The sequence below is a fragment of the Schistocerca piceifrons genome, chromosome 1 (genome assembly GCF_021461385.2).
Source record: "Schistocerca piceifrons isolate TAMUIC-IGC-003096 chromosome 1, iqSchPice1.1, whole genome shotgun sequence".
NCBI classification, from domain to species: domain Eukaryota; kingdom Metazoa; phylum Arthropoda; class Insecta; order Orthoptera; family Acrididae; genus Schistocerca; species Schistocerca piceifrons.
Genome location: NC_060138.1, coordinates 161,876,294 through 161,898,589, shown reverse-complemented (window position 1 = coordinate 161,898,589; position 22,296 = coordinate 161,876,294).

The window sequence follows — 22,296 nt, the reverse complement described above, 5'->3', positions numbered from 1 at the left end:
GTCATACGAGTCCCGACTACAGCTGGTAAGAGCTGATTATAGGGTCCGAGTATGGCACAGACCCCACCGCGCATGGACTGAAGTCGTCAACAAGGCGCTGTGCTATAGTTGAATTCTTTTATCTTGGCGGCTCGCGCATGCCCGCCCAGACGCGGGAGATTGCTGCGTTGCCAGTTGCACACGACGCACGCGCCAATAGAAGCAGCACCATAGTACAGCTAGTTTGCAAGGTTACGTTTAGGGGGGAGCGCGCAGTTCATGAAGTAAAGCCACCACGGCCGCATTAACCCTTTCGCTGTTACAAAGACGTGCTCCCTGCATTCCGCGCTGTGCGCGATTTTGTCACTGCACTGCTCGCCTGTGCAGACACATGGTGTTCCCACTGCTTTGACACACTTATCATTCGATTCCACAAAAACTATTTGGCCCAAAAATTAGATTTTTACACATCTTCTTGACTGATACCTTCCCCCCATAAATGACTTAATTTTGTTTCGATGTTCAACGCAGTTATTATGCAGCATTAAATGTAGTAAACTATTGCACGAAATTTTGAAGAGTTTGCAGAGGTAGAAGTCCATAGCGTTCGGTATGGTCGATTTTAGTTGCCACAATGTTGAGAATGAAATGTGGACAAGATACCTAAATTTCATATAAAATTTACTGTATAACAATATCTCATTTAAGTACCACATAGGTGTCGTACGTAATATTCAGAAATGTTCCCGTCTTTCGCGACTGTAACAAAAGTTTTGTATACACTGAGCACGTTTGGCTTTATTTTAAAGCACTTAAATGAATCAAAAGAAAGTAGACAAAATACATTAAACAAAACTGTGGACTTACAAAAACATTAGGACTTGAATATACCGTCTATCAGTGAAGTGCTCTGAGCTATGTCAAATATAATTTTTGTGTATGGCACACACAAACATCATTTATTTGCTAAAACACTGATCAGCCAACACAAACGTTGAATATTGTGTTACCGCAGCACAAAACTACGAAAGGTCACTTGACAATGGAGGAGACAAAATACTGTCCACTGAAGATGCTTCAAAAGAGAGAAACGCGTCTGGTCTAAATGAGTCGCTTATTACAGTTGCAGAAGAGGAATATATTTCAGTACCACTGGTAAAACTGCGACTGTGGAACAAAAACAAGAAAGAGAACATGAGTACCATTGTGTATGTGCCATACCTTTCCTTGATTGAAGTGCTTTAAAATAAAGCCAAACGCGTCCGGTGTAAATAAAACTTTTATTACAGTCGCGAAAGACGGAATATTTCTCAATATTACATACGACACCTATGTGGTACTTAAATTAAATGAGATATTGTTATACAGTAAATTTTATATGAAATTTAGGTATCTTGTCCACATTTCATTCTCAACATTGTGGCAACTAAAATCGACCATACGGTAAGTATACGCTCTTGACTTCTACCTCTGCAAACTCTTGAAAATTTCGTGCAATGGTTTACTACAGTTAATGCTGCATAATAACTGCGTTGAACATCGAAACAAAATTAAGTCATTTATGGGGGGAAGGTATCAGTCAAGAAGACGTGTAAAAATCAAATTTTTGGGCCAAGTAGTTTTTGTGAAATCGAATGATAAGTGCGTCAAAGCAGTGGGAACACCATGTGTCTGCACAGGCGAGCAGTGCAGTGATGACAAAATTGCGCACAGCGCGGAATGCGGGGAGCACGTGTCTGCAGCAGCGAAAGGGTTAATGAAGAGACAAAGCACTAGAAATTTCAAAAAATTCCATTCAAACGAATATAATTCATGAAGTAAGGCACTTCGATATTGTTTTTAAATAATTAAAATATTAAGTTTCACACAAGGTTTGAACTCATAACCTTTCACGTAGAAGTCCAAAACCTTAACCATTACGCTAACGCGTAATGGTCCGATTGAACCAACAGAGACGACTTGCTGCCATTCATGCACTTCAGATTCCCTAGCCAAGATGTAATTTTTATGGAAGACAATGCGCCCTGTCACGAGGCCAAAATTGTTTGCGATTGGTTTGAAGAACGTTCAGGGCAATTAGAGCGAATGATTTGGTCACCCAGATCATCTGACATTAATGCCATCGAACATTCATGAGACATAATCGAGATGTTAGTTCTTGGACAACCTCCTGCACCGTCAACACTTTCGCAATTATGGACGACTATAGAGTATGGCTCAGTATTTCTACAAGGGACTTCCAACGAGTTGATGAGTCCACGCCACTTCATGTTGCTGTAATACTCCGGGCAAAATCAGTCCGACCCGATATTAGGAGGTATGTCAAGACTTTTGTCACCTCAGTGTATTAAGCAGTTGGTTTATACTAATTCACAAATTGCCTATGAAAGTTAACTGTTTGTGAGAAGATTGATATAAGCCTCGAGTAAAACGAGAAGAGTGTACCAGCACATGCCCGAATTCGACAGTGGTGTAATCGTGGTCTATCTTGCATGATATTTTTGCTCGCGTTGGCTGAGGGCCCATGACTGTCATGTTAATATGGATTATCTGGGTTCAGGAAAGCCATTTTAAATGCCATGCAGGACAACTCCCCGAAACGATTATCACCATAAGAGGACTGACGTATTTTTCGCTAAGCTGTGCAGAGCTGTATGGCCACGACACGTACCTTCAGTCTATAAATAGACTCGTTTGCAACATATCTTCACACAGTGAGGCGACGTCTAGAACACCATGGGCTGTCTGCACAGCAACTGCTGTTGCCCCTTTCCTTGAGATGGCAACAGAAAGAGGCATGCCCACAGTGACCTCCAATGACAAAACTAGTCACAGTACTGGCAGCAAGGCATTTTTTCCGACGTGTCTGGTTCTGCACACATCATCTCCAAGGACTTACCTGTGTGCGGAGGCTCTGAGGAGGACTAACTCTGTCAATTGCATTTGTTGTTGTCATATAGGTCCAACATCTAGTGTGGTTGTATGGTACACCATCGGCCACACAACACGGTCATGACTGGTTCGCGAAGTCGGTAAGTTGGACAGCAGGCCTTACATTTCTGACGTGTTATGGTGGATAGCTGTGCTCTACCGTCGAGGTCTCTATGACGTTATCATTCAGCAAGATAACGCAAGACCGTATGTTGCCCGTGCTGTACTGTGAAAGAGGTACGTTTATTTGAGCTCATCTCTCATTAGAGTTTGTCCTATCAACTAGGTACGGTCTTTTATCATTTTTATGTGCCATCTTTCTCATGTTGTACCCGGACCACTACCTATAGAAAGTGATCTGTTGGAAATGTCTTTTATTTAATCCTAATTTTCCCTTTATGATCAGCAGCCTCTATATCATGAACACACCTGGTCTCGCAAGAAATCCATTCTGTTAGTTTGGCTGTGGACTAAAGCAAATTTTCTGCCCTCTCCGAGCTTACAAACGGAGCTCTGATTCGTTGGAATGCACAGGACAATGAGAGGGAGCGGTGAGGGGGTGTTTAAGAACATACCTCTGTCTTGGTGTACGTGACTTACGTAGCTGGAATGATCTCTTCCGACGAATTCGTGGGTGAATGTTTCCAGGTTGCTGGAAGTTCGCGGTAGAAGCTTCGGGTTCTATCTAGAAAATCGCCCAGTTAAAAGAGACCTGTAGGGCTCTTTGACGCGAGTCGATTGGGCTGTTGTGTTGCGCCCTGAAGCCAGATCCGTGATTGGCAGGAGTGTGCGTCCCCTGGGGGGTGTTGAGGAGCGAAAGGTGGTTAGCGGCAAGCTACGGTCTGGACGCGTTGAAGATGCTGCAACACGAGGCAATAAAGTGAGACGCAATACAACTACTTGCTGGCGTACTTCTAGTTAGATCGCGATCAGAGCTTGTTCGTAGTCATAATTCTTTGTACCAAAATCTTTACGAATTCCCGCGTCTGTTGTTAAGTTAAATCCTTTACACCGTTCTGTTTTAGATTGATCAGCATGTTCGTTCTTTTGCTTCAATAACTGTAACTCACATCCATTTTCTCTCGCTCTTCTCTTGTCCCGTGCAAGTCGGTTAACGAAACTGGAAGTTTATCGGCCCTGCTAATCTCTGGCAATCAGTTATAGCAACTTCCTCTCTTATTCTTTCCCCTCAGCAATGCTGGATCACGCAAAAACTTATAAAATCCTTTTCATTTCCCCCATAGGGGCACTCTCACGTGATGATAATTTTGTCTGCTAAGTTATTGGCAGGTCTTCATATCGTAGCGGACAGTATCATTTAAGAACATTGCACGTTACACAGTTGAAATCCATTTTATGTAAAAGTGACTGTAATAAATCCACAGGTCATTTTCATATGCATCAAGCAACAGATCTAGAAATATATGTGGTACGGCTCAACATTGCATTTGTCTCTATTAGACCATACTATGCAGCTGGTTTCCGTTGCGTTACTTTGAAAAAGCTATTTTATTTGTTTTCAGGGCAAAAATTCCTCCTACTTTAATTAACCACTGTAAGGCCGTTGCTCTTATGGGTTACATCATCATTAGTGGATGTCTCAAAAGAACAATAGCAATCAGCGATTACTGTCACATTTTTGCCTATATTCTTCCAGAAATACAGAGTCTGGTCATTCCACGCTACCAAACACTAGAATCACAGCCCGCACCATGTAACTGATCTACCTCAATACAAACATTGTTCGACTGTCGCGCTGGCCAGCAGATTTTCTAGATTGCACATGTACTGTGAGCTGTCCAGCTTGCTTCTTTTGCAGTGCTTTCGCTGAGCCTTCTAACTTCTTTGGTAATTCGCTTGTTTTCTTAAGATATTCCGGTCAGTGGCAGACTATTGTAGGAGTCCTGTCAATTATTCTTACTCTGATATTCTGTCGCCAGCGTTTGATTCTAGCTGGTCTAGAGAGCTATGCTCTATACCGATGGTTTTCTTCTACCGAGTCCCCTAGAAACCGGTGAGCAATTTTGAACTACTCGTACTGTCCCCGCCCCTGGTAACTTCTGAAAGTCAAGTTATGTTTATTCTCTTGTCAAGGTTTGAACAGAGCTATCACCTCAAATTGGCGTGGTTTGTTAACATTCAAATCAATATCTACTGCCACGTAACAAGTGCATAAGTGTCATTCCTTACATTTTAGTCATATTGGTTACTACTTGTGGTAACAAATCTGTTTTAGGGATATCTCCCCACAGGTTCTTCTTTGTTAACGCATTGATGACAGGTTTTGTTGAAAACTCAGGAAGCAGCCATTTGAATGGGGCTTATGCCTCTGTGTTATTATTTGGAACCAGGCTCTTAAGTATCTGGGTTTTATTTTTCCGTGTTGTAAGCTAGTCAATGGTAACTACTACTTGGTAATTATTGCTTTTAGTTACAGAAATTAGCTTTTAATCTTAAGTTGGCACTACTGTTTCCCTGGAACTACCACTGTTTCTAATGATTTGCATCAGATCCTAAAGGTAGTTTGAAAAGGCTGTATACCTGAGATTTACGGTTTTGGTATTTGTGTAGTCAAGCCTAAATTTTAAAGTGTTCGCTGGCTAAAGTTATGTAATTATTTTTGATCTTATAAAAGTCTTTTCACTGCTGTGAACTTTGCTATAACGCCTTTTACACGTTTTAATAATTTATATGGTAATTGCAAGTTCATCATTCTGGAATATGATTACGTCAATATTTGCGAAAGCTCAGCTGCCTTTTCAGCCTCAGGCTTTAAATTGTTTAGTTGTTACGTGAGCTCTATGTTTGTTGCCAGTTTTGAAAGCTTTTCCTTAGTTACAGTCAGTGTGCAAAACTTATTTGGGCTTGATTTTATGTGCGTTGCCATCAAACAGTTAAGTTATTATTCTTGTTGCACGGTGTCATTAGAAACTGTTATATAAACAAAGAGTATGTGACGTTTAATTCTGAAGGAAAACTAAGTTTTGAGCTTTAATATTAAAATCCATTCTTCGTGTAATAAATTATTTTTTGGTAAAATCTGTGAAATAATTTCGGCTCAACATCTTACCACTTTCTCTCTGCTCCTTTCACGAACCGAAATAAGTCGGTCATGGGTTGCTGAGATATTGGCACGTTAACACTCGTCAGTCACTAAGATTGACGATCTGTGGCACAGAGTTAAAGCAGCGTAAAGTGAAGTACCTATACCTGTCATCCAAGATCAGTTCGACTCGCTGCGTTAGTCATTGTGGTTGCCGAAGGTACTGATATGTTCACTAAATTTCGTACCCTATATACTTGGCTCAAATGGTTCAAATGGCTCTGAGCACTATGCGACTTAACTTCTGAGGTCATCAGTCGCCTAGAACTTAGAACTAATTATACCTAACTAACCTAAGGACATCACACACATCCATGCCCGAGGCAGAATTCGAACCTGCGACCGTAGCGGTCGCTCGGCTCCAGACTGTAGCGCCTAGAACCGCACGGCCACTCCGGCCGGCCCCTATATACTTCAAAAACACCATAAAATTCAGTGATTTCATTGTAGTGCACTATGTATGCAAGATACATGAAATTTCGGTTTCGTGAACCTTCCAACTGTTGCAGTTTCAGTTGCCAGCAGTTTTATTGCGTATTGGCTGAACGTACTGATAATGGACTTCGGGTTTTGCCGTCATGGAGTGATGCGGCACATGACGTCTTACTTGCACAAAATGAGACAGAACACAGCTCTAAGCAAATTCATTTTGCCTGTATGTTTCTTCGAATGTCAGTTGTAATGAATCTGATTTATAGGGTAAGCCAAATTCTGGGTTAAGTCAAAAAACGAGAGTTTCCTTGTAAGTTTTCAATGCTAATGAATATGATATCACGGGAATAATTGTAATTCTTGTTATAGTCCTTATATCACGCATGTTCGGTTATTTCTGTCATTTTGATGAAGCTCTCCCTAATATTTAGAAATTATATTACTTTTTATCCGTGACTCTGCAGATTTCCGTCTCCAGAGAACATGCCTTACGATGTTGAATCAATTCTGCTTTCTGTAATATTGTGAGACTCATCACACCAACCAATATGAAGTGGTGAAAGCTATTTGCATCATATACACACAAAGTTCAACGAAGGAATATGTACCAGTGTGTATCTATGTTCGAAGATTTCGCGATGTCATATATTCACTTCTCATCGCTCACTAAAGAGAATTACATCTCCATTGCATGGAGATCAGACCACTCAGAATTACTTCTCAGCCGCATTAAGCTTAATCAAAAAGATATGTCTGCGCAAAATCTGGCACATGAAAATACTAAATTATACCATTAATCACTACTGAATAAGAAAAGCCTAGAATCTCGTGCTCCACTGCAAATACAGTTCCTCTGTGTTTGAAGTGTGTACTTCCAGTTACGCTACTCTTGAATACAGACTGATTTTTTATCGGTGAAATACTTGGAGCACTTACTGAACCGTATACAACATCGATCATTAACAGTGTCATACTTGATTCACCGCATTTATCGTTACTTTCAAACTGTGCATTATCCTCTAGCAGAAATTTTCTCCTATGTTTCACACTGGATAAATAGTCGGATTACATAACATTTACGTTTTGCTCCCAAAGAATCCTGAAGCATATAAACAGTTACAGAGAGAATCAACAGAATTTCAAACAACCTCTCAATGAAATACAGAAACACAAACACTCATATCGATACTCAGTGACAACACACAACCTGTCAACCAAACAACTACACGGCTACCTTTTCTTACTTTTGATGTCAGAGACAACATTTCAGTTAGCCACTATGTTTCATATTTGTGGCAGCCATTCTACATAGTTCTCTCCCACAATTTGCAAAGCTAGCCGCGATACCTCCCGCATGCTGTAACCACTCTTATACAGCCCTAAGTCATAACTTAAGATTTGTTAATAATAAAAATAATTACTTCATATATTTTAACATTTACCTTACATATAGTATTCATATTGGAATAGCTAGATTCGTAAGAGTCTATAGGCTACGGAAGCTAAAGATGTGACGTTTCATGTTTTCCTTTTCTTATGAATAGCGTTGTAACCTTTCGTTGCTCTCTCTGCCTGTTCTTGTTCATTGTGCGCTTGTGTCGCTCTGGGGAGCCTGATGTCTATTATTATCCTGGAAAAGTTCTGATCTGTGGAAATGTATTTAAAAGGGAGCATACTGAATTTTATTTGACAAAGTTTCAACCAGCAAAAACCTGTGAATATAAGTGAGCAGATAATTAATATTTTCATGTCTTGTTGAAAGTGATTTAGTTAAAAAGGACAAATAATTTATTTGAAACAGTCATTTACAGGCAGTGATTTCATTAACTGAAAGTATTGACTAATATTAACTGGCAAATTTACGCTACTCAGTGAAGGCGCAGCTCACTTGTCTCATCAGACTGCCGATTCTCGCAATCTTATTACATCTCTGGCCAGCGTTGTTTCCGACGATACTGATACTTGAAAAACGAACTAAAACTCAGTGGCTAAAGTGGCCACATTTGTCAGACATCAGTGGTTTTATTATAACACTGAACCTCAAACATTGATACGGCTAGAATACAAGTTAATTATTGTGTTGTCTCCTGTGGAAGATTATCCAAAAAATTACAAGTGCCTGGGAAATTAAGATCAAGTACGAGTATTAACAAACCTTTAGCGAGACTTCGTACACTCAGTACCGGATGAGACACCACAGTGCAACAATAATAATTGCTACTGCCACGATTTATTTTCCATTTTATATACACCTGGTTGCAACACAGTTAAAAGGTCATTTTTCCGCAACCTCGTAACAGTGTCGCCTTGCGACGCAGAAGTTGGAAATTTGGCTCTAAGGTTCCCACAACCTTCTTCTGTAGTGGCGCAAAGGAGTAGTGTCTTCGACGTCACCATCGAGCGAGGCAACGCTTCAAACACCAACGTGTTGACACGTGCGTAAAAGGTACGAGCTCTGCCCACGATAGGAGCTGTGTAACTTGTTTATACATAACTGTCACTGCTAATGATAATTCTTCCATTGATAAAGTATCAAGGATTGTTTCGAAGCTCGCAATGAAAACGACAAACAAAATAACAAGGCAATGTAAAGATTTTTCAACTGCATGTTTCGCTGCTGAGGCCTCCGATGTCGGGTGAAAACTAAACCAGATGATGTCACATCAGTTTTTAAATTTCCTCCACATTTAACACCTAAAGGGGTAAAATGTCCTTAATTTCACAGAAATACGCAAGAAGTGTCAACTGCATCGGATACGACTTGGCTTAAGAAAATTTTTATGCACGTGTTACATCTGCTTAAACGTATGGCGCTGATTCGTCCGAAACTACATTTAGCTGAAGTTTGTTTTAGTTAAAAAAAAGAAAAAAAAACCTGGGGAACCATTACGATCAGTGGTATTGAATACAAGCTGTTTTTATCAGAGATGTGCTGAGAGGAAAATTTTTGTAGAAGATTGTGATGCATCTAATTCTAAATATTAGTTAGCAATACTAAGTTATTTTATATTGAGAATCAATGTCGATTTTTGGGACATTTATTTCTATTAACATCAAAAACTCTATGAGTGACGATGATATTGAGGTGGCAAAACATTAATATTGTCAGTTCCAGTACAACAGTTTTCTCAATAATAATAGTTGTATCATATAGTATTGTATGGAATTGGGGACCTAGAAACAACGGAGAGGGTTCGTCCCCGCCGTAGCCCTCAGTGGTTCACAACCCCACGACAGGCTACAGCAGTCCACTCACCCGACCGTCCCCCACACCGAACTCAGGGTTTATTGCGCGGTTCGGCTCCCAGTGAGCCACCCCCAGGAACGTCTCATACCAGACGAGTGTAATCCCAAATGTTTGCGTGGTAGAGTAATCGTGGTGTACCCGTGCGTGGAGATGGTGTTTGCGCAGCAGGCAACGACATAGTGTAACTGAGGCGGAATAAGGGGAACCAGCTCGCATTCGCCGAGGCAGGTGGAAAACCGCCTTAAAAACCATCCACAAATTGGCCGGACCTCGACACTAATCCGCCGGGCGGATTCGTACCGGGTACCGGCACGCGTTTCCGCCCGGAAAGCAGTGCGGTAGACCGCACGGCTAACCGGGAGGGCGTAACAATAGTTTCTAATATATTGTATCTCCTACCCCTAAAATATAAAGATGCGGCCATGAAGCTAGGTGACGGTGTTGGTCCTTCTCTATACATTCACTCTTCAGCGTTGTGTCGATGATATCATCGCCACATGTCCGACGCCTTTGAATGCCGCGCGCTTCCTCCCCGCGCCGGCACTAAAGTGTGGGGCGACCAGCGCTACTCAGGTGTCGCCCCTGTCGACTGCCACGAGAGCGGCCGGAGCCAGCTACGCGGAGAACGGTAGCAACCAGTATAACAATACCTCCACTAACAGTTAATTAGTTCAAAATTTATCACGTAGCGCACTCAGAGTATGATCTTTTTATGGCGCAACTGAAAGATCTTTAATGTGGCAGGCATTGCTACATCAATTGATTACAGTCACAGAAGAAAATTAACAATAATATCACTTATCTTGTACACTCCTGGAAATTGAAATAAGAACACCGTGAATTCATTGTCCCAGGAAGAGGAACCTTTATTGACACATTCCTGGGGTCAGATACATCACATGATCACACTGACAGAACCACAGGCACATAGACACAGGCAACAGAGCATGCACAATGTCGGCACTAGTACAGTGTATATCCACCTTTCGCAGCAATGCAGGCTGCTATTCTCCCATGGAGACGATCGTAGAGATGCTGGATGTAGTCCTGTGGAACGGCTTGCCATGCCATTTCCACCTGGCGCCTCAGTTGGACCAGCTTTCGTGCTGGACGTGCAGACCGCGTGAGACGACACTTCATCAAGTCCCAAACATGCTCAATGGGGGACAGATCCGGAGATCTTGCTGGCCAGGGTAGTTGACTTACACCTTCTAGAGCACGTTGGGTGGCACGTAATACATGCGGATGTGCATTGTCCTGTTGGAACAGCAAGTTCCCTTGCCGGTCTAGGAATGGTAGAACGATGGGTTCGATGACGGTTTGGATGTACCGTGCACTATTCAGTGTCCTCTCGACGATCAGCAGTGGTGTACGGCCAGTGTAGGAGATCGCTCCCCACACCATGATGCCGGGTGTTGGCCCTGTGTGCCTCGGTCGTATGCAGTCCTGATTGTGGCGCTCACCTGCACGGCGTCAAACACGCATACGACCATCATTGGCACCAAGGCAGAAGCGACTCTCATCGCTGAAGACGACACCATTCGTCCCTCCATTCACGCCTGTCGCGACACCACTGGAGGCGGGCTGCACGATGTTGGGGCGTGAGCGGAAGACGGCCTAACAGTGTGCGGGACCGTAGCCCAGCTTCATGGAGACGGTTGCGAATGGTCCTCGCCGATACCCCAGGAGCAACAGTGTCCCTAATTTGCTGGGAAGTGGCGGTGCGGTCCCCTACGGCACTGCGTAGGATCCTACGGTCTTGGCGTGCATCCCTGCGTCGCTGCGGTCCGGTCCCAGGTCGACGGGCACGTGCACCTTCCGCCGACCACTGGCGACAACATCGATGTACTGTGGAGACCTCACGCCCCACGTGTTGAGCAATTCGGCGGTACGTCCACCCGGCCTCCCGCATGTCCACTATACGCCCTCGCTCAAAGTCCGTCAACTGCACATACGGTTCACGTCCACGCTGTCGCGGCATGCTACCAGTGTTAAAGACTGCGATGGAGCTCCGTATGCCACGGCAAACTGGCTGACACTGACGGCGGCGGTGCACAAATGCTGCGCAGCTAGCGCCATTCGACGGCCAACACCGCGGTTCCTGGTGTGTCCGCTGTGCCGTGCGTGTGATCATTGCTTGTACAGCCCTCTCGCAGTGTCCGGAGCAAGTATGGTGGGTCTGACACACCGGTGTCAATGTGTTCTTTTTTCCATTTCCAGGAGTGTATTTGCAATCCAATGACGATCTCGCTCTCGCTTTGGCTCGTAATTAAAATTGTTGTCTAGGTAGCGTGACTGTCGCTGTTGGTGCGAAAGGCACTCGGATGTTAATTACGCCGGCTTGAAGAACTTACGAAGACACAAAAATTCACATTTATTAAACTTCTTATACTTTCACATGTTCAAAACATTACTTCATCATACAATTTCGCAGCCGTTACTCCACTTAATAACACTCACAACATTTTTCATTGTCCACAGCTCAGACTCATCTTTTCATTTCCAACACAAAGTCAAGACTGTTCACATTCAACACAAAAACTTGACCACTCTGTACGCTTCCGCGCCAAAAGTCACAAGCCAGCCTCAAAGATAACAATAAGTGAAGTGTTGGCAGAAGAGCCAACACTGTGTTGCTAGAGGAGGCCGAAATGCACGCGTTTAATTACACGCTGACTGGCATGAGGTCTGGAACAGTTAAGGGAATTAATAGTAGCAAATAAAGTACGTAGTTGATATAATACTTAACTTTAGTCCACAATTGGTGTACATCGCTCTTGACGGTACATGTTATAATCTCAATATCAAATGCTACGGCGCCTTGCTAGGTCGTAGCAAATGACGCAGCTGAAGGCTATGCTAACTATCGTCTCGGCAAATGAGAGCGTAGTTGTCAGTGATCCATCTCTGGCTAAGTCGGCTGTACAACTGGGGCGAGTGCTAGTACGTCTCTCTAGACCTGCCGTGTGGTGGCGCTCGGTCTGCTATCACTGACAGTGGCGACACGCGGGCCCGACATATACTAATGGACCGCGGCCGATTTAAAGGCTACCACCTAGCAAGTGTGGTGTCTGTCGGTGACACCACATTAAGTACAAAGATATTCACACTAGATATTATATCGATTTCATCATCTGAAAATATCGACTTTCCTACATATAAAAATGAGACTAAATTTTAATAGAGTGAAAAATGTGAGACATTACGTAGAAAAATATTCATTAATCTACGGTATCGATAAATGGGGTTGGCGGGTGGTAATGGTTTCGCAAATAAAGAACCATTACACCAGGGAGCGAGACGGAAGACCGGAGCTCCGGACAGCGTCAACCTGCTACAAGACGTGTTCTGGATAGAAGATGCCTTTGGTCGGTATCGGTGACACCGTGGATGTTATCGATCATTAACCTTTCTGACAAGGGAACCTCCCCATCGCACCCCCCTCAGATTAAGTTACAAGTTGGCACAGTGGATAGGCCTTGAAAAATTGAACTCAGATCAATCGAGAAAACAGGAAGAAGTTTTGTGAAACTATGAAAAAAATTAATAAAATATACAAACGGAGTAGTCTATGCGAAGATAGGCAACATCAAGGAGATTTGGTGTCAATGAACGTCATCGTATCCTGGTTAGCGAGAGCAGCTACAGAACGAAAGGTCCTAGGTTCAAGTCTTCCCTCGAGTGAAAATTTTAATTTTTTATTTTCAGTTTATGTGACAAACTCTTATGTTTTCATCACTTTTTTGGGAGTGATTATCACATCCACAAGAAAACCTAAATCGGGCAAGGTAGAAGAATCTTTTTACCCATTCGCTACTTGTACAAGTTAGGTGGGTCGACAACATATTCCTGTCATGAGACACACATGCCGTCACCAGTGTTGTATCGAATACATCAGACGTGTTTTCCTGTGGAGGAATCGGTTGACCTATGACCTTGTGATCAAATGTTTTCGGTTCCCATTGGAGAGGCACGTCCTTTCGTCTACTAATCGCACGGTTTTGCGGTGCGGTCGCAAAACACAGACACTAAACTTATTACAGTGAACAAAGACGTCAATGAACGAACGGACAGATCATAACTTTGCGAGAATAAAGAAAGTAAAATTTTCAGTCGAGGGAAGACTTGAACCAAGGACCTCTCGTTCCGCAGCTACTCACGCTAACCATGGGACCACGGCACTCCTGAGTTCTCCTCGATGTTGCATATCTAGCGCATGGACTACTCAGTTTGCATATTTTACTAATTTTTTTCATAGTTCCACACAACTTCTTCCTGTTTTCTCGATTGATCTGTGTTCAGTTTTTAAAGCCCTATCCACTGTGCCAACTCATAACTAAATCTGAGGGGGGGTGCGATGGGGAGGTTCCCTTGTGAGTTATAGTGAGCTGTGGTGAGCGAGCGGTCGTCACCCAGGGGTCTACCGGGCGTGTTCTATATGGCTCAGAGAATTCGGAGAGAGTAGTAGTCCGGAAACATGTCATGCTATTCATATGTACTGTATTTAGATGGTTATTTTCGTGTCCCGTCTAGAGACAACTTCTGATAGTTGTTTTCTTTTCTAACAGTTTGCATTGAGCAAGGATGGAAGAATGAGAAACTGCAGTATATTTGACAGGATGAATGCAGGTGTTATATTCACTTCTGGTTGTAAAGTTTTTCTTGGTCATGATTAAGCATTAGGGCTGCATTGTAAAGTTTCTTTGGTATATTGTTCTAAATCAATTATTTTGTGTTGTTTTTAAAAATCTGGTCCCGGCGGAGGTTCGAGTCCTCCCTCGGGCATGGGTGTCTGTGTTCGTCCATACGATAATTTAGGTTAAGTAGTGTGTAAGCTTAGGGACTGATGACCTTAGCGGTTAAGTCCCATAAGATTTCACACACATTTTGACATTTTAAAAGTCTGGATCGTCATTACAGTAAAGTTAGAACTGTTGTATTATGCTTACCTCCTAACGCCCAGACCTTCCACTTAATGCTCTGTAACAAATGTGACACATACTTCTCAACTGTACATGACTTGCAACAGACCTTGGTGGAGTGTGTGCTGATGAGTTTCATACCAGCGCACACTCCGCTGCAGAGTGAAATTTTCATTCCGAAAAGACCCCCCAGGCTGTTGCAAGCCATGTCTCCGCTATATCCTTTCTTGCAGGAGTGCTAGTTCTGCAAGGTTCGCAGAAGAGCTTCTGTGAAGTTTGGGAAGATGGAGACGAGGTACTGGCAGAATTGAAGCTGTGAGAACGGTTCGTGAGTCATGCTTGGGTAGCTCAGGTGGTAGAGTACTTGCCCGCAAAAGGCAAAGGCCCTGAGTTCGAGTCTCGATTCAGCTCAAAGTTTTAATCTGCCAGGAAGTTTCAGACCTTGGTTGTTGTAATCTGCAGTTAGCTGTTCAGAACCTTTGGACAGCTTCCGGTAATGCTTCATCTCGACAACCTCAAGTACAGTCGTGGACAAAACGAGCGAGACCCCTCGCCTTTTCGTTATGCTGATCCGCACAGCTTTAAAGTCTGCTACACAACATAACAGGCAAGGCGACGATGTGCTACCAACATACTATGCACAGGTGTGAAATTGAAAAACTATCCGAACTTTGTCAGACTGTTTTCAATCATGTGTAAGACTACATTAATGCTGATTAGTGTGTTCCATTTTTACCGATTTAGGTGACGAAATCCTAACAACGAAAATAGCTACGACAATTACTGAAGATGAGGGCGGCATAAATAATTCCACCTACTCTTCATTCGAAATGTTCTAGTTGTAGTCGATACATCAGCATATTAATCGTAGCTACGCTTTCGATCCAAATCATGTTTACAGGAATGCAAATAAAATCCATTTGCCTACACATGTTAACTCAGATCCTAGTATTAATGCCACAGCGTTTTCGAAGTGCGAGCATTCCCATTGCTAGCTAGCTTAAGAAACACTTCGGCTAATGAATGTTTTCTGGCTGTGGCGAGTCTAATGGAGGATTCGAAACGTTGTAGAATACGTTTGGCAGCTATGTCGCCGTTTATTTCCTGGGGTGGTGCAGAATTATCCTACTAAAATTACTAACTAATAACAGTATTTTGTTATTTCGTTAAACATCCCGAATGAGTGTCACATAAGCGGTGACATAAAGGTAGGAAATTCATGTTTTTTAGTCCGGAAAGCTCTATGCAACAGAAACTGCACATCATTTTGCCATTTTCATTGCGAAATTGCCGGCTTATTCATGTCTGGGGTAATGGTTCAAATGGCTCTGAGAACTATGGGACTCAACTGCTGTGGTCATAAGTCCCCTAGAACTTAGAACTACTTAAACCAAACTAACCTAAGGACATCACACACATCCATGCCCGAGGCAGGATTCGAACCTGCGACCGTAGCGGTCGTGCGGTTCCAGACTGTAGCGCCTTTAACCGCGCGGCCACTCCGGCCGGCTGTCTGGGGTAATAATAGAGGACTGTTTTCCTGGGTTGTCTGCTAGTGTAGTGAAACGTGTTTGCTACTGCAAGGGAGGTCTGGTTTGTTTTCGGTTATAATCTCGATGGAGGTAGATAGACTATCAGTAAAGCAATTGTAAAATTCTCGCGCCCCCAGTATGCTTTATTGCTACCTTTACTCTGTACTGCCGCCCTGTGGATGTCAATATGAAACTCTCGTAGAATTTCATACTTGTTACTGCCTACTTTTCCCGCTTCTGTCAGTAATTGAATTGCCTTAAGTGTGGCACTGAATGATTTTTAACTGACTTTCGCTATGAATCTTCACGCATTACTAAATTTGCACACTTTCATGGTAGGTCAGCAACGGTAATCCAGTATGACTGGTCTGCATGTTGACACAGACTGTTTCGCGGCCGAATGCGTATAATATTTTGCTAATTCGTAACGATCTGGGGTAAGTTGTCTTACTAAAACAGTTATGTTATCGCGATAAGCTGATATTTATTTTTATTAGTACAGTTCATACTAATTAGCGTTTGTTCTTTCATTTATTTCTTATATTTACTAATCAACATTAATACAGTCTTACACATGATTGAAAACAGTCTGATAAAATTCAGATAGTTTTTCAATTTCACTCCTGTGCATGGTATGTTGGTAGCACTTCGTCGCCTTGCCTGCTATGCTGTGTAGCAGACTTTAAAGCTGTGCGGATCAGCATAACGAAAAGGCGAGGGGTCTCGCTCGTTTTGTCGACGACTGTACCTCGGGAGGATTTTTCATTAGTATGCTCCAGTGAGGGTTTACCTCTTACGACCGTAATCTGATAGCTCCACGCCATGGCAGTCTCGAGAAACGCTGAACACAACTTACCTGATGATGGTTGGATCTTCGTCTTTCCAGCAATCCACTGCTTCTTTTATTCCTTTTACCTCGGGGCCTTAGTGGTACATACGACATTCTTCAGTGATGATCAAAAGACTGCAGAACTCGTGTCGACTGACCTGACACAGCTGTAAAATTTCCGCTGTTGTGAAATAAATTCATATTTCGTGAATCCAGATTAACGTCAGCTGTTTGCGACAAAAGAAAGTTTGTGCCAGACCGGGACTCAAATCCGGATTTCCCGCTTCTCGCTAGCGGTCGCCTTAACCACTTCTACTGCCCGAGCACGCCTCCAGGATCGATCCAAACTTCGATATGTCACGGAGTCACAAACCTTACGCTCGCACATTTCGTCATTCCCGCACGGGCACAAATATCTTATCGTCGTTTTAGCCCATCGAGGTATGGATACATCACGGACGTTCGCAATACCTGGATTTATTCAGTGCCTATATTATATCTTCGCATTACATTTTAATCATCGTTAATTTCCACTCCTGCCTCATTCGGCAGATGTTTTGTAAGGGAGCAGTAGTGGTATCGAGAGTGCGGCAAGGTACCGAAAATTGATCCATGACTGAATTTCAGTTTTTCCACTATCGCCCTCAGTGTGATGTGCCGGTCTTCGAGCACCAGGGCCACTGCTGCTCTTGCGATTCCTGGTTCTTCGCATGGAGACGGTCTGCCGATTGGTTCTTCGTAATTGAGCCGTGTTTGACTTAACTGGAAATACTTGCACCACCTGACCACTGTGTCTTATGGAGGTGCATTGCCACAGTACACTTCCAGAAATCAGCGTGGACTGTAGCAGCGTTGTTCCCCGTCAAATCTAGAATATTTACTTTAACAACAGGCTGTACCTTTCTGTTTTTGTTCAAAAAATTAACTGCGCATCATAATTTTATAGATCCAAAAATTAAAACCTTATGACTCTCCCTCGTAAAAAGTTGCACGTGATGATGTATAAGGTCAATACTGCTTCTGATATCAGCATTAAAAATAAATAGATTTATACGTATGTTCCAGGAATCGTACTAAAAGGACTGTGCTTCCTACGAAACTGATACGTTATTTTCCCATCATATGTGAACTAGTAAACGAAAAATGGAAAGGACAGTAAGTGAACGATACGTAATTCTGGCGATTATATAAAAAACAGTATATGCAGAAGTAAATGTGAATACAATGTTGAAACGACGTTCGTTACACTTTTATCTTACCCAATATTAAAACGATAACCGTCGCATTAATTTAGGGTATTTTGTAGAAATTATATGAATATGTTCCAAAATGGACAATACTGGTGATAAAAACGTAGCGTCTAGTATTTTGGATAGCTCTTCGGCAGAGGACAACTTGTATACCCAACAGAAGGATCGTCTTACTTAACTATCCTATAGCTCAGGATAAAAGTTTCAGAACTGCACATTTCCTCCAGCTTAGGCAAATATAGCAAATAAGTTGATTCTTTTTGCATTTGATGTGGTCTACGGTGCGCCTTAAGGGGCTTATGAAGGCATCATTTTTTTCACGGGCACTTCCTGAGAAAACTCGAAAAAACATGTTTTGTGGATACTAAAACCGAGCCGTGGATTCTAACATGGTTATGCACAGCAAATAGCTGAAATTTTTACGATATATTCCCAAGATCCCGATCACGAACAGTTTTCAAATTTTCTTCACATCTGTATCTATTTGCGAGATATGAGGTTCAAAGTTACCCTACTTGTACACATACAATGCTCACGTAAAGTCGGGCTTGTGGCGAAATCTAAATAATAAATAACCGCAGCAAATTGCTCAATTTTTAACTGTACATGCTCTAGGAATTTATCTAGAAGTGCTATCTTTTCCGCTTTCAAAAATATTTATCCATTATCTAGTGACACCCCAAAAACATGGTTCTTCGCTGCCAAAACCGAACCACAAATACGTACATCAAATACCTGTAATTTTGACAATAATTCCTAATATCCACATCATCAACAACCTTGAAAATTTCTTAATATTTTTGTCCATTTCCGAGATGTAGAGGTTCAAAGTTACCCTACTTGTACACGTAACGTACGCATGTAAAATCTGGTATGAGGCTAAATTGTAGTTTATAATGCGGTGTGGCAAGGAGATAAATGTTGTGAAGTGTTCCCGTTGTCACTAGAAACCCAATGTTGTAGTACTAAAGCACATTCAAAATTTCTGTGCGCGTAAAATTCGGCCTCAGGTGTATAAAACTATTAGTTGAACGTTGTTTCAGTTTCACGTAAGTGAACCTAAAGACATCATACACATCCATGCCCGAGGCAGGATTCGAACCTGCGACCGTAGCGGTCGCGCGGTTCCAGACTGAAGCGCCTAGAACGGCTCGGCCACACCGGCCGGCAGAGCACCAAAAATTCGAATACGCTCCAGTTCACCGAAAGATTCTGACTGAAAAGTGAGTACCAGCTTCTCATTCTACACTCCTCAGCAGCTTTAAAAACTTTCCCAAAAATTTTGACATGCGAACATATCTGTGCTTTTTTATGCTGAGAGAGGAGGGTCATGGCAGTGGGAAATAGACAGTAGAATAATAAATAGTAGTGGTTGTGCTATAGAAACAGTGGCAGTGTGGGGAAAAGAGAGGGACACAGAGGCAGTGAAACATAGTTGACAGTAGCAGAACTGTACTAGGAAAAGCATGAAGGAGACAGTAAAAGTGGGAGAGAAATGAAAAGAAGGAGGAAGTGGAAGTGAGTGAGAGCCAGTGACAACGAGACACACAATCTGGCAATGACAACGAAGAAGAAAGAGTGGAAAGGAATGAATGAGACAGTAGCAGTAAGAGACGACAAGAGGGAGACGACGACAGTGAGAGAAGACAGCAATAGTAATACGGAACGAAGGGGACTGTGAGTGTGGCAAAGGAGACAGTGACAGAGAGACTCAAAGAGGTAATGACAACAAGTTGGGCCAAGTGAGTGTGTTAGAAAGGCAAATGGAATGAATGGGTAGCAGAGACTCACAGTGATGGACAAGTGAGTGTGAGCGATTTACAGGAACTTGTGGGAGCGAGATGTGAGTTACATCTTGAAAAGAGCGCGAATACGTTCGCATGACAAAATTTTAAGGAAATTTTTTAAAGGTGCTGAGGAAGGTAGAACGAGGCAGGTAGTATCCTACTTTTCAGTCAGAGATTTTTAATAAGCAGGAGCATATTCACCTTTTTTGTGCTGGTCTATTTATGGTCTAAGGATATTTTAAAACCATTTCGGGAGAAGCAGTGACACGAGGGCGTGCTGAAAAGTAATACCTCCGAATTTTTTATTCTGCAATCAACATCGGTTGAGGTATTACACGTCATGCATATTACTCTGTCGACTTCACCCCTCTGATGACGCAAGTTGCATCCCTTTGGCGCTAGAGGGCTCCAAATTGTAGCGGGTAAAATGGCGGAATGTAACTCCACGCAGCCGGCCGATGTGGCCGAGCGGTTCTAGGCGTTTCAGTCTGGAACCGCGCGACTGCTACGATCGCAAGTTCGAATCCTGCCTCGGGCATGGATGTGTGTGATGTCCTTAGGTTGGTTAGGTTTAAGTAGTTCTAAGTTCTAGGGGACTGATGACCTCAGATGTTAAGTCCCATAGTGCTCAGAGCCATTTGAACCATTTTTTTGGCTCGACGCATGGGGTACCCTATGCTTCAGCACAACAATACCAGACCACACACGAGCGCTACGATATCTGCGAAACAATACGACGTAATGGGTTCACTTTCATCGACTTAGCCTCATCAGATTTTCAACTATTTCCAAAACTTAAAGAACACCATCGAGGATCAAGCTTTAATATTGATGAAGCAGTGTAAGCAGAGGTTAGTTACTGGCCCCATCAATAAATCCTACAGTGACGGCATCACCAAAGCGGTCTCTCGTTGGAAGGGATGTGTTCGTCGCCAGGGTGACTATATTGAGAAATAAATACGTAGACATGAGGAATAAAGATGTAGTTTGTTTCATTTAAAAAGCTTTAAAAGTTTTCAGATAAAAAGTTCAGAGGCATTACTCTACAGCATACCCTCACAGGATCATACTTACCCACAGCTGTATGGCTCAACAAAATAACCAGTTACTTGGTAAAAATCTACGGGATGCGTCAAGGCACTCTTGCTCCCTTCTTTCAGTTCGTGTCTTTAACTGCGTCTGCACGGTGTGGAAGTCCGCGTGTATGGGAACAGTAGAAGGACGTCTTCGTCAGTGTCGCCACATCACCGAGTCTGATACTGGATCTCTGTAGAAGGACCCTACATGTCTGGGAGACGCAGAATCCCACTCCTCTCAAACAGCGACACTCGGTTGAGGGAGGACGAGTGCGTTTCCTTTCAGCTGGCTGATACTTAGCTGCCCTACACTTACTTGCTGCACTGCACCCTATGGCAGCAGCCTTCCCATTCTGTATGCAGAGTTCAGGAACTGATGGCCATCTCGTACCTCTTCCACCACTGTGACGATCTAAAGTGAAAAGCATTATCATTACTCAGAAAACACACATTGTAAGCAGATGAAATACTACCTCTTCCATTAACGTGCTTCAGTGTCTGTTTCTTTTTTTAACTTCCCAGTTACACAAAAGCAAAGCCGACGCCCTTGCTCTGCAGGCCAGGAAAACTGGTGCGCCCTATTTTATTCAACTGCGTAACAGCAAGTGGCGTCAAGGCGGTGACCTTAATTTTATCTTTCGTCGTCACCTTCATGTAGACGTCTTTTCCACATATGAACCGGAGATGCGTATCTTGGAAATTAATGAATTATTTACTTGGATGAATGACCGGCTGGAATTAGATTGCTAATCGGGAAATCTGCGTTGCATTCTGTTTTACGTTTCCAACCATCGCTGAAGAGTATTCAAAACAGATGCCGGATACTGCAATGCAAAGCCTTCCGTCCATTACTTCTCAAAAGTGTAATGTATTAAGGATTCATACCAATTAGCAATAGCATATCCACTTCAGTTCAGTCTTTATGGAAGCATTCCATAGATTCCATAATGTATTGTTGGTAAGGGACATCTCGTGCAATTATATTTATGAGTTTAATCAGACACTTCATTTTTCACAATAGTTTTCGACTAGTACACCACTAATAAAGCATTCGAAAAACGTGTTAATGAGATATAACAGCCTTTAAAGATATAAATAAAAGCAAGGTGTACCCAGCCACTAAATTTAATTTCCTTATTTAAAACGTTTTTCATGTACGCGTTTCGGAGAACAGTTCATCGTCGGCGACAAGTTCCTGTACGTCGCTC